Source organism: Portunus trituberculatus, chromosome 47 (assembly GCF_017591435.1).
Source record: "Portunus trituberculatus isolate SZX2019 chromosome 47, ASM1759143v1, whole genome shotgun sequence".
In the NCBI taxonomy this organism is placed as follows: Eukaryota; Metazoa; Arthropoda; class Malacostraca; order Decapoda; family Portunidae; genus Portunus; species Portunus trituberculatus.
This window is the reverse complement of record NC_059301.1, coordinates 26,660,750-26,673,249: the sequence shown is the minus strand read 5'-3', so window position 1 is coordinate 26,673,249 and position 12,500 is coordinate 26,660,750. Positions and strand designations below refer to the sequence as shown.

At 37.9% G+C, this 12,500-nt stretch overlaps 1 protein-coding gene across 1 annotated transcript in view; it reads right to left on the bottom strand.

Annotated features, from left to right (window-relative positions):
* Nucleotides 1-12,500, bottom strand: part of LOC123520716 (octopamine receptor Oamb-like) — a 271,000-nt gene that overhangs the window by 153,768 nt on the left and 104,732 nt on the right. The window contains exon 3 of the mRNA XM_045283256.1: nt 4,169-4,192. The gene's annotated coding sequence lies outside the window, so the exon portion shown is untranslated. The remainder of the gene's footprint in view (nt 1-4,168; nt 4,193-12,500) is intronic.

Here is a 12,500-nt window from a genome sequence, read left to right as displayed (position 1 = left end):
ACATAAAAAGTAACTAACTACTACTAATACCTATACTACTGCTACTACTACTGCTACTGCTACTGTTACTGCTACTGCTACTGCTACTACTACTACTATTACTATTACCACTACTACCACCAATAAATACATGTAATAAAAAGTCTTATTTATGTATGCGCTCAGGTAAAGGTGTGTATTATGGAAATGGGATTAGCATTTGCGTTAAGGGGAAATTACCTGTGTTTTTCGTTACGGTGGTTGTGGCAGTACTGATGCTAATCGACCACAAGAGTGACGCTTGGTTTGATATTTAACCTCTTCAGTAGGCAGTTTTACCATGAGTTTTGGTTATGATAAGTCGATTTTAATTACATTAGGAAGGGTCTATGGAGGACAGAAGATTAATAGCCAGTTTTCACTGTTTTAATCCACACATAAGTTTCTGAAGCTGTATAAGATCACCAAATAGTAAGCAGAATAAATGTTAATACGTGTCATGGTACTGAAGAGGTTAAGGTGGTGGTGGTGGTGGTGGTGGTGGTGGTGGCGGTGGTGTTAATAGTGACGGTGTCCATTGTGAGATGAGTAGTTTTTTTTTTCTGATTCCTGTAGTTAATTTTACTTCTCATAATTGATGACAGTAGTGAAGGTAAAATCAGTGACTGTAGTGGCAGTGTGTTAAAGTCTTTGGTGTGCAGTAGTCTTGGTAATTTTTCGTACGACTGTTCCTTACGTCTTCATTCTTGCCATCATTGATTTTTCATGCTATCTGTCGTAGTTCTTCAAATGACTCACTGCTCACTCTGTTCCTAATAATGACTTTTCGCTTATTCGCTATTTCAACCTCCTGTTCACATCATATATTTTCCCCCCGCCCATGGAAGCTGTTGGCTCACACGTTGCTTGCTCCTTTATGCTCCCACTCGTGCATATTTTGTCGCTTACCTGCCGTTTGTGTTAATTAAGTTCCCAAGATTTAATGTATTCTCATTCAGTGTTTTTTTTTTTTTTTTTTTCTGTGTGGTCATAATTTTCTTGTGTACTTTGTCGGTAACGCATAAAAAAACACTTTGATCTGTATAGTTTAATTTCACATTTTTGTCTTTTCTTTTCTTTTTTTTATTTTTACCACTGGAGTTATTATTTCAAAGTTAGTGTGCGAATTTGATACTATTTTTTACCTGAGTTTTTAAAAAAATTGTAAGTGTGTGCTTTTAAACGTATATATTTTCAATCACTGTAATTTTATTTTATTCTGCCTTACGTATGTGATTTCCTGCTAATTTGTAAATTTTTTTTAGGAGTATGTTTTAAAGTTGACTAAAGGACGTTAAATGGACAGTCTATTCTGTGCGATGTGTTTAAGAGAACAACAATTGAGGGATTTCATGGGACAATGAGAAATATCCTGAAATTAGACAGTGCATGAATAAGAAAATTAAGGTTTTCTGAAGACAAATGGATTCTAAGGCGTAATATGAATTTTCTTAAGCATTCCTTTCATACTAAGAAGGCCTGTAACCACTTGCACGATATACTGAGGGTTGTTCAGCTTCTTGAAATCAGTTTAGTGAAATGTGATCATCGTTGCGACAAGGATCAGATGTGACTGAATACTCGAGGCGATTTGTAAAGGTCAAGTAATAGAGACGAGGAGCAAAACGTAAAAAAAATCAGGAGACAGTGGAAAAGATTACTACTACTACTACTACTACTACTACTTCTACTACTACTTCTTCTACTACTACTACTATTACTACTACTACTACTTCTACTACTACTACTTCTACCAATACTACTACTACTACTTCTACCAATACTACTACTACTACTACTACTACTACTACTACTACTACTACTACTACTACTACTACTACTACTACTACTACTACTACTACTACTACTACTACTACTACTACTACTACTACTACTACTACTACTGCTGCTGCTACTACTACTATTACTACTGTCACAGTATGTCACATCACGTTCACTACCATGTTTAACTAGCACCCTGTAAAGAGAGAAACTTACACATTAATTTTTAAACGTATTGATGTGACAGCGCAGAACATCTCTTCACTCATAAGAGAGAGAGAGAGAGAGAGAGAGAGAGAGAGAGAGAGAGAGAGAGAGAGAGATTAAGTCAACGATACTGGCATAAAACATTGAAACTAGTAGATATTCAGCTTTCTGTTTTGCACGTACAGGTATGACACTTTAAATATTTTCCACCTATGTTCGTCTTCTTTGTTTACATTCAGGGCACTTTGAAAAAAATCCATTGACCCAAAAAAGAATAATGAAAAAAAGAATTGTCTTTTCTGCAGAACTAGACACTGTACCACAAGGAAATATGCCTTGAAAATGTCTCAGTGCTTATGGAAAAAATGTCCTGCAGTCAATGGGATTAAGGCAGGGGGAATGGAGGCACGACAGGCGAAGCAGCGATGGGGACAGGGGGACAAAAGAGGAGCAAAGCACGGCAGGAGTCGTAGAGTGCGGCGGAACTGCGTTAGGTCTTGCAGGAAGATGCAGCATGGAGAGGAGCCGCAGGTTGGGAGGGCTATACTAAGCAATTCTATTTCTACTTCTTTTCGGTCTAGCTCATCGATCGGTGCGTGTTTGGCGGAAAAGAGTAACTTACCAAGTGTACCTTCGAGACTTTGTGTCCTTTTTTTTTTCATTTCAGATTATACAATGTTATATAATGAATATTTAAATGTTTCATGTTACTTGTTTTTCATTTACTCTAGAAAATAAATAGAGTAGCTTACTGACCAACTGAATGTCATTAGATAACAAAAGATACACGTAGAAATTAATGTACATACCTTTGATTTTTTTCTTTAGAATATACTGCGATAATACTGAAAATTTTTATCCTTAATTCTTTATCTATTAGTTGTAGCATCAAGGTGTGTTAGAGAGGAAAAGATTAACCTACAGCTCCCTCACTGAATAACAAAATTAAATGAACGAGGTCAATGAAAATTAAAGCATCTCTCTCTCTCTCTCTCTCTCTCTCTCTCTCTCTCTCTCTCTCTCTCTCTCTCTCTCTCTCTCTCTCTCTCTCTCTCTCTCTCTCTCTCAAATTCATCCTCTTTGAGAAAACTTATTTTTTTTCAACCCTTATTCCCTTGAAGAAACCTCGGGGTGATGTAAAATAATAATCCTGTCCTCTAGAGTGTTGTTAATTCCTTAAAGAGCGAAATGGTGCACATGGTTTCACGTTTGGATTATCAGCGTATTATTTTCCGGCTGGTTTTTCACGCCCCTGAGGTAAGAAACGTTTTAATACATCATATGATACGTCTACTCTTATTTTTATTGATGTTTCTTTCTTTTCTTTTATATTTTTTTCTTATCTTCTTCCCCGCTTCTTCCTTCATAAGACCCTAAACGATTTCAACACTTAATGTGATATCCTTACTAATCCTCTTTCTACACTTTTTTCCTTTTCCATTTTTTTTCGTCAATTAGCAAATCTCTAAAACAGAATATGTTTCGTTTCCTTTATTCTGTTTTTATTGCTCTATTTTTTTTCTTTTTCAAGATAGCAATGGTTGAAAATGATTCTTTTATTTTTCTTCCTCCTCCTCTGCATTTTTCCTTCTTTTCTGTTTGAAGTAGTGAATCTTTTAACACTAAAGATAGCATTTTCTATCCTCCTCCTCCTCCTTCGTCTCTTCTTTCTTTTTTTTTCTTCCATCTCCCTTCTTTTCCTCGCTTCATATTTCTGCTGATAGGAGAATGGGGAGAAAGAAGACTTTCTTTTACTAACTTCTGGCGTAGAATGCTTACCCAAGTACTCTACTAAGTCTCAATGTCTGTTGCTCTATGTATTCCTTTGTATTCCATAGTAATCTTTTTTTCCTCCTCCTCCTCCTCCTCCTCCTCCTCCTCCTCCTCCTCACCCTATTCCATCAACTTTTCTCCCCCCGCTGCGGTTGAAATATATGGTACTATTATGGAAGGTTGCAGCAGATTGTTGTTATGCCCTCTCGTTTTCTTTATGAAGGAAGCGAGGGGTATTTCGTCAGAATCCTCGGGGGTACTGCAATATTACGGAACAGCTTGCGGCGTAAAGGGAGTGGAAAGTGCAGGGGTAGGATAGGGCAAGGAAGGCTAGGGCAGGGCAAGACAGGGTAGAGCACGGTAGAGCAGGAGAGGGCCCCGTACTTACCTTGCTGCTGTGGTAGAGAGACGCCTGTGGAAGAAAAATGAATGAGTTAGTTCATAAATTTGTTACGTCAAACATAACTGAAATTTCAAATAGTTGTGGTGGTGGTAGTTTGGGTGAGGAGACGGATGATGATGATGATGATGATGATGATGATGATGATGATGATGAGGAGGAGGAGGAGGAGGAGGAGGAGGAGGAGGAGGAGGAGGAGGAGGAGGAGGAGGAGGAAGAAGAGGAAAAGGATATGAGGGAGAAGGATATTGCTTGAAGTAAAAGTTGCTATGGAAACTGATGAAATTTTAATAGCTGTGATGAAAATGAGAAAAAAGGAAGAGGAAGGAGGAGAAGGAGGAAGAGGAGGAAGAACACAAAAGAACAATGTAGAGTAACGAATTTGTTAGTCCTTACTAGAATAATGGCATCAATGGTAATTTTACTAACAAATACTGAGTGAGAGAAATAAGATAGCATATAGACGAAGAATCCACCAGTACCTCCAACCAGAAAAAAGACGAAGCATGTGAGAAAGAAAGGGAGGAGGAGGAAGAGAAGAAGAATAAAGCAGGAGATAAGAGAAAAGAGGTGGGGTAAGAATGGTAGTAATGTAAGGAAAACCAGTGGTAAAAGTCATGACAATAGTAGTAGCTTTTTTTTTTTTTTTTTTTTAAACCAGGCACACCTTTAAGAATAACAATAACAGAGCGTCACATTACCCCAAGACAGGAGCGTCAGTGTACATGTTTAAGAATGAGTGAGTGGGTTGTGTCGTGGTGATGAGAAGTCTTTCGCATTGCATTTGTTGTCCTGCACCGCGGCATACAAAGTAACGGACTTGTGTATAAATGAAAAAAAGAAAGAAAGAAAGAATAAAAGAAAGAAAAGAAAGTAACAGTGCATGACTAATATGAAGCGTGGAACCGTGTACCATTTGAAGAAAAACTGGGAAAAAGATAAGGAAATATCAATCATTTTCTGTTCGAGAGAAAAATACTGGTACTATGTCGTAAAAGAAGAAAAATAAATGAAAAAGAAGTACAAAAGCATGATGATTTTTATGAAATGATATGTAAAATAAAGAAAAAAGTAATGCATAAAAATATATTTATAATCTGTCCATGGAAGGTCAAAAGCAAATAAAGAAAAGAAAAAAATAGAATAAAGCCCTCCCCCATAAAAAAAAAAACATTCAGAATCTTTCCACGGAATATCAAAGCATTTTAATACTACACAACGCACAAAGGGTCCGACCAACAAAACATTAACCGCGTACGTGTTGCAAATATAGTGAAAACGGAAAAGCAGAGGTGTAGAAGTATCAATAGTCCTTCCCTTCTCACCCACGCACCCTACACCTGAAAGACAAAGGGAATTATATTGACCAAGGTAACTAACATACTATAGGTATAGGTCGGCGCGGAGTACATCCGACACAGCTGTTGAACTTGGTGGCATCAGCATTAAAGGGAATCTAACGCTGCTACCCCATCGCCCGTGTGCTTGTGATGCATGGCGTGTTACGAACCTGTTTTGTTTTTAATTCCACTATAGTTCATTAGACGGTTATGTGTTTTTTTCATATTATCAAAGTGTGTGTGTGTGTGTGTGTGTGTGTGTGTGTGTGTGTGTGTGTGTGTGTGTGTGTGTGTGTGTGTGTGTGTGTGTGTGTGTGTGTGTGTGTGTGTGTGTGTGTGTGTGTGTGTGTGTGTGTGTGTTTATTTTTTTATATGCTTGTCTGTTTGTCAGTCAGTCAGTCAGTCAGTCTGTCTGTCTGTCTGTCTGTCTGTCTGTCTGTCTGTCTGTCTGTCTGTCTGTCTGTCTGTCTGTCTGTCTGTCTGTCTGTCTCTCTCTCTCTCTCTCTCTCTCTCTCTCTCTCTCTCTCTCTCTCTCTCTCTCTCTCTCTCTCTCTCTCTCTCTCTCTCTCTCTCTCTCTCTCTCTCTCTCTCTCTCTCTCTCTCTCTCTCTCTCCTGTGTGTGTGTGTGTGTGTGTGTGTGTGTGTGTGTGTGTGTGTGTGTGTGTGTGTGTGTGTGTGTGTGTATTAGTTTGCTTCTCCCTTTGTCCCGTATATAAAGAGAGAGACAGCACTTCCTTCATAACAAAGCTGTGACTCCTGCATCAACCTATACTTAACTGCCTGCTGACTTCTGGGTCTCGGGGCTCGCTAGGAACCTCTGCGTACTCTCTGCTTCCCCTCCACAGCATTATTACTTCCCTGGCTTGGAAATCCCTATAGACCATCAGCTAAGAACATTTGATGTTTTACTTCCTACCTCAGGATATGACAAATTTTTTTAAGCATATTATTTTTTCTCCAAATATTTGAACGGACGGAACCAGACATAGGAGAGGAAACGAGGGAGAGAGAGAGAGAGAGAGAGAGAGAGAGAGAGAGAGAGAGAGAGAGAGAGAGAGAGAAACAAGCTGTTCAGTATTGAATATGATTATATATTCCAAATGATAATGAGCAGAAAAACTTTAAAATCTCTTAAGTGTTATACTCGTATATGCTGCTATTATTGATTAACACTAGCCAATGTTTCTATGGTATGCTGGTATAAGCGAACGCGCGCGCGCACACACACACACACACACACACACACACACACACACACACACACACACACACACACACACACACACACACACACACACACACACACACACACACACACACACACACACACACACACACACACACACACACACACACACACACACACACACACACACACACACACACACACACAAGAAATCGTTTATACATACATAACTGGATCGCATCTCCTCTTTCGTGTCACCACATGGAGGGGTAACAATATGGTCTTCACTACTCACCTGTTATAAGGGCAATGAATAGAGACAAGTAGGAACGTGATCCTGAAGTCATACGGTAAAATGCTTTTCCGTGGTAATCAGATTAACTACTTTTGTATTTTTCATCATGTTCTAATTACCTATTTTCGTCTTTTTGTGTCCAAATCAAATTAATTACTTTTTGTCCTTTCTCGGATTGTTCCTCTTCTATAAATGATATGTGGATAAGTTATCACCTGTTCTTCCTTTATTACAATAATCAGTAAAATTTAAGCTATGATCTTTTCTTATTTTGTTACTAAGCGCATCAACATTTCCGATGCATATCTTAAAGAACTAATTCTTTCAGTGAGTCATTTTTCATCGTGTTTTGTTATCATTGACTAGAACTCCTGTCAAATAAAGAAAAAAAAAATAAATACGTAAGAGTTACGGATTTACAGACATGTAGAGTAAGAGATGATCAAGGAGATAGTTTTGAACAATTTCACAACGTCCAGGGCAAACTTCAGTAAATCCCACCCTCATCAAACATGGCCTTCTCCCTTGAACTCCCCAGTGCATCACACACTTCACCTCTGAAAATCAGTAGAACAAACTATACAGACACTCTGGTAGCAATTATTAAGGCTACCTTAGTACCGAAGAATCGTAACCCATTTAGTTATTAATTTAACGAGTAATAGGCCAAACACTTGATGCTGTAAATTATTTCCTGTGCAAAATTCTTCGTGTCTACTCCTTATCATCCAAGAGAGAGAGAGAGAGAGAGAGAGAGAGAGAGAGAGAGAGAGAGAGAGAGAGAGAGCACTTGAAAAATGGTATGCCCCGCGTTCAAGTGTTTACAAATGGCAAGTGCTGTAATGTCCAAGTCATGTGAGTTTAGTGTGTGAGGATACGGGCGGGCGAGCGTGACTGTGATGGCTCATGGTGAGGAGTGGCAAGACAGGTGGTGGACTGGTGGTGGTGGTGGTGGTAGGTGGGTTGTTTAGAAAGGAAGCAAAGCTTTAGGATGATGGACAGAAAAGTAAAGTGGGATAATAAAGTAGGGAAAATAGGTAAATGCCATTAGAAGGAAAATCCACAACATGGTGCAAGACTTGCACCTTTTTTTTATTTAGATTAGAGATGATCGTCATGCACGTACTAGTAAGGACCTGCCACTGTGCTGCTGAATGCCACTGCATTATGAAAAATTACCAAGAGTATGGAAGTTGCACAAATCTTAACAAAGAAGGTGCGTGCGCTGTTAGTCTGTTCAGTAATCAGTGACGCAAGAAAGCAAAGTTCAGTATTTACACTTGTCTCATAATGCGCGTGAGTGTTGTTGTTAGTTGCATCAGTCGTGTCTCTGACATCACTAAGACATTTCACTTACCATTGGCAAATTAAACATCTATTTCGCAATGCCTTTCTTTTATTTTTCCTAAGATTATCAGAACAAATATTTCATAATTTATTTCAATATACCGAGAGCTTCTTTTGTCTGGATGTGTAATTAAGTTTCTTTTTTCGTTACGGTCCTTTACATGTACTAGAAACGCTGAAGTGCTGATAAATTCACGAAAGATAATAAGCTTTTATGTACTCCATTTTGATATTACATACAAGGTATTATGATTAAAGGAAGAAAGATTTCAAGATATTTATCCCTCTCTTTGGACCTGCAAGGGCACTAGCAAATTAGTGAGCATTTTTTTCGGTTTATGTTCCCCTTGGCTAGGCTCTCCCCTTATACATAAAAAATGCAGTATTAATGAACCAGCGAGAAGTCACTATCCATGTGGTTGTTCTAGGTAGAGACACACGTGGCACGGATGGGCGAGTACTTTTACTGCTGGCCAATCTCGACACATATAAATGCACTCGGGGCACTAAACATTACACGAGTTAATAATAATGTGGCCTCCGCATCTCTGGTATCTCAGGCTGGGAATAGTGTTTAGCCCCAGGGAGGTGAGGCAGGGTTGACCGACTACGCAGGTTTGGCTGGAGGGTTTCATCTTACACCTGCTTTGTATAACGTAGACCTTCAGGGTTGGTCATTAATAATGTAGTGTGAATATGTTACTAATGGCCTCTCTCTCTCTCTCTCTCTCTCTCTCTCTCTCTCTCTCTCTCTCTCTCTCTCTCTCTCTCTCTCTCTCTCTCTCTCTCTCTCTCTCTCTCTCTCTCTCAAATGAGGCAATTATATCATTCTTCATAGCTGAGTGTACTGTCAAAGATTTCTCAACAATTTTTCCTGGAGAAAAGAGGAAAGTAATAATAGTAATCTATATATTGTTTGTAAATATAGTGGCATGGCATTAAAAAGTCTTACAGTGAACTTACATTCACGCTGACACACACACACACACACACACACACACACACACACACACACACACACACACACACATAGATAGATAGATAGATAGATAGATAGATAGTTTATTGACCACAGTATGCCATTACATGTAGGAATTATTATAAAATTATTCATAATATAGATCATAGTTGATCAATACATTATTCAAAACAAAACAAAAAAATACCCTAAGAAAATAAAACTGTAGTCCACAAATCGCAAACTGAACTTAGAATCAAGCTACTGCTAAAACACACACAAAGAGAGGTTATACTCAAATGTTTTTTATCTTCATATACAAAACTATCTAGAAGTATTAAACTTCATCTGCAAGCTAAAAAGACAACTAACTAAAAAAACAAGAGATATAATATCACACAAACGGTAATATAAAAGCAATAAAACAAAGTTTATTAGATACATTTACAGAACTAAAACGAAAAAAAACGAAATCAGAAAATAAAACATCAACCGTTCACAATAACATATCAAAACGCGAAACTTAAATTACATTTACAGAACTAAAACGAAAAAAAAAAAAAATCAGAAAATAAAATAACAACCGTTCACAATAACATATCAAAACGCGAAACATTAAAAGCTTAACATCTACTAAAACTTTAAAAATAAAAGCACGACACCGGTGACATAAATTTTTGCAAATATCTTTCTAATATAACTCCACATTGTTAGTATATGTATATAGGTACATATTACTTGTATCGACTAAGGATTTCATTAATTATCTTACATGAGTTCTCATTATCATAATGTCCATCAAATAACACACACACACACACACACACACACACACACACACACACACACACACACACACACACACACACACACACATTAGATCTTCCACACACCTTCGCTCGTCCAGGAAACAATTAGTCACCTGGCAACATCAGTGGCAAGGCAATTGTTGCGTCTCGTCTGCACCACAACACACAAATTAATGCTTCCCTTACTGGTCGTCCGTCACGCAATGTTATTTCCACTCTCATATGTTTATTTGACTTGATTCTTGAGGACAGAGTGCCGTGAGGAAGGTAGCGGGATATTAGATTGTTAGTGTTGATGTCATATTCTGATTTGATGATTCATTATTTCTACTGGGATTTATTGTCTTTCTTATGCTCATGTTAAGTTAGCAATATGTATCGATTCCAAAAATAAAAGTGATAGAAGAAATGGTTCCACTTGGATCAGTTAACTTAATTCTGGAGGTTGTTTTAATTAAAGCAGATTACGTCTTAGGATGATAAAAGCAAAGCCATGCAAATACTTTAGATCCTCATTCATTTCTTAACGACAACAGACCAAGTATTAAAACTCCACAGATTCACACAATTCAGGACTATGAAAATTCTATTATGGCTATTCATATAAGCTAAACCTAACCCAACACGAGAGGAAACCAATGACAAAGGCAGCAATGAGAACCATCTTTAATATATATCCAAATGTTTCGACATCTTCTAATGTCATCTTCAGGGGTCTATAACGAAACTGAAATTGAATATAACTATAAAGGCACAAAAGTTAAAATAATGACTAAATACAAAGGTTAAGCGGTAAAAATCATGCAGTATATAGTGGGCAGGCTGACACTCTATTATTGACGGTTGGCTTTAGTTGTGAATATACAGTTTCCAGTATTCTTAAAATATTTCTATTACAGGTGGCGAGGATACGGAAATTGTTAAAACAGGGTTGAACCTTACATGTGAGGCAGTAGTCCCTAATCGTAGAAAACGGGGAGATATTCGTTCGGATATTCTAACCAAACACATCACAGACGTCAACACTAACAGTACTTTTCACTCAGTAACTATCAACACGATGGGTACTTTTTGCCAATATAGCATCAACAGCACCAGTAACTTTCCATCAGGATTATCAACACCAGCAGTACTTTTCTCATTAGTGGGAGCAGGAGTGAGGCAGGGGGCTTCTTTTTGATAGGTGTAAGGGAGTGGTGGGAATGGAGGGAGGCAGGGTGATGAGTGCAACAAGGCCTTGGTAGGTGTTTCAAGGGATACTGGGCGGGAAAATAGGGCAGGTGCACGCGAGGGTGATGAGAGGAAGGCCCTGGGAGGAGGCGTGCAAGGTATGTGTGGTTGTTTATATGGGAGGAGGACAAGTGTACGTGAGGGAGAAGTAATTTAGAAAAGGGAAAACATACCGAATGTGAGGGAATCCAAGGTCGTGTGATGTTTTGTTAGAAAAAAAGTTATTTCATTAATTTTATTTTGTTGTTTCGGAATGTTACGCCTATTTCTGTCAATACCCTTTTTTTTTCATTTACTGTTGTAGGTTGGCGTAATATTTTCGTTTGTCGCGGTATGTATATATTTCTTTATTTTTTTCCCTTCTTTAATCTTATTAACGCTGAAGTGTGTTCTTTTTTTCTATCTTTGCACTTACGTAAGCTAAGTAGTGTTAATTGTCTCTTAAGAGTATTTGTTTTTTCTTCCTTTGTTCAGGTGGTAAAGTACGTTGACTCGCTTTCATCACCTTTATCTTATTCTCTCTTTAATAGTTAATAGCTTCTTTGTGCTCATATTTATTTAAGCAAATTTTATTTCAGTAATTGTACTTCAGTCTCACTCAGAGCTTTTTTTTTAACCTAAAGTGAATAAATATATGTCTTGCATTTTCAGCGCATTTTTTTCTAAGGTAAATTTTATATTCGAAACTTATATATCGTTTCTTTGTTGTTTTTGTAGCGTAAGCCTTTTAATGATTTTCATCACCTTTTATGTTTCCCATGTAAGATCTTCGCAACTTGATATAACTTTCTGTTTAGTGCTTTGTTTTCCTTTTCCAAGACTGAAGTAAAGCGATTTATATCCTCGGTGCAAGAGAAAGCAGGGTGATGAGTGCAGCTGTACTGAAGAGATTGATACCCGATGATCGCTGGCTAATGAGTTGCACATAAAGTTTGCTTAAAGGAACACAAGAAAATGGCGGGTGAAAAGGGAATGTGCCAATACTTGTGACGTTACATCAAAACCAGCAGAAGAACTGAAAACTAAACTCTTTTCTGAAACAACTATTTGATGAAATAAGGAAAGGAATGGTTTGCTTCGTTGGTGAATTAAACCGATACTACTTTTACGTCCTCGCGGTCATATAGTGTCAGAACGAAACAGGGAATGAGAAAG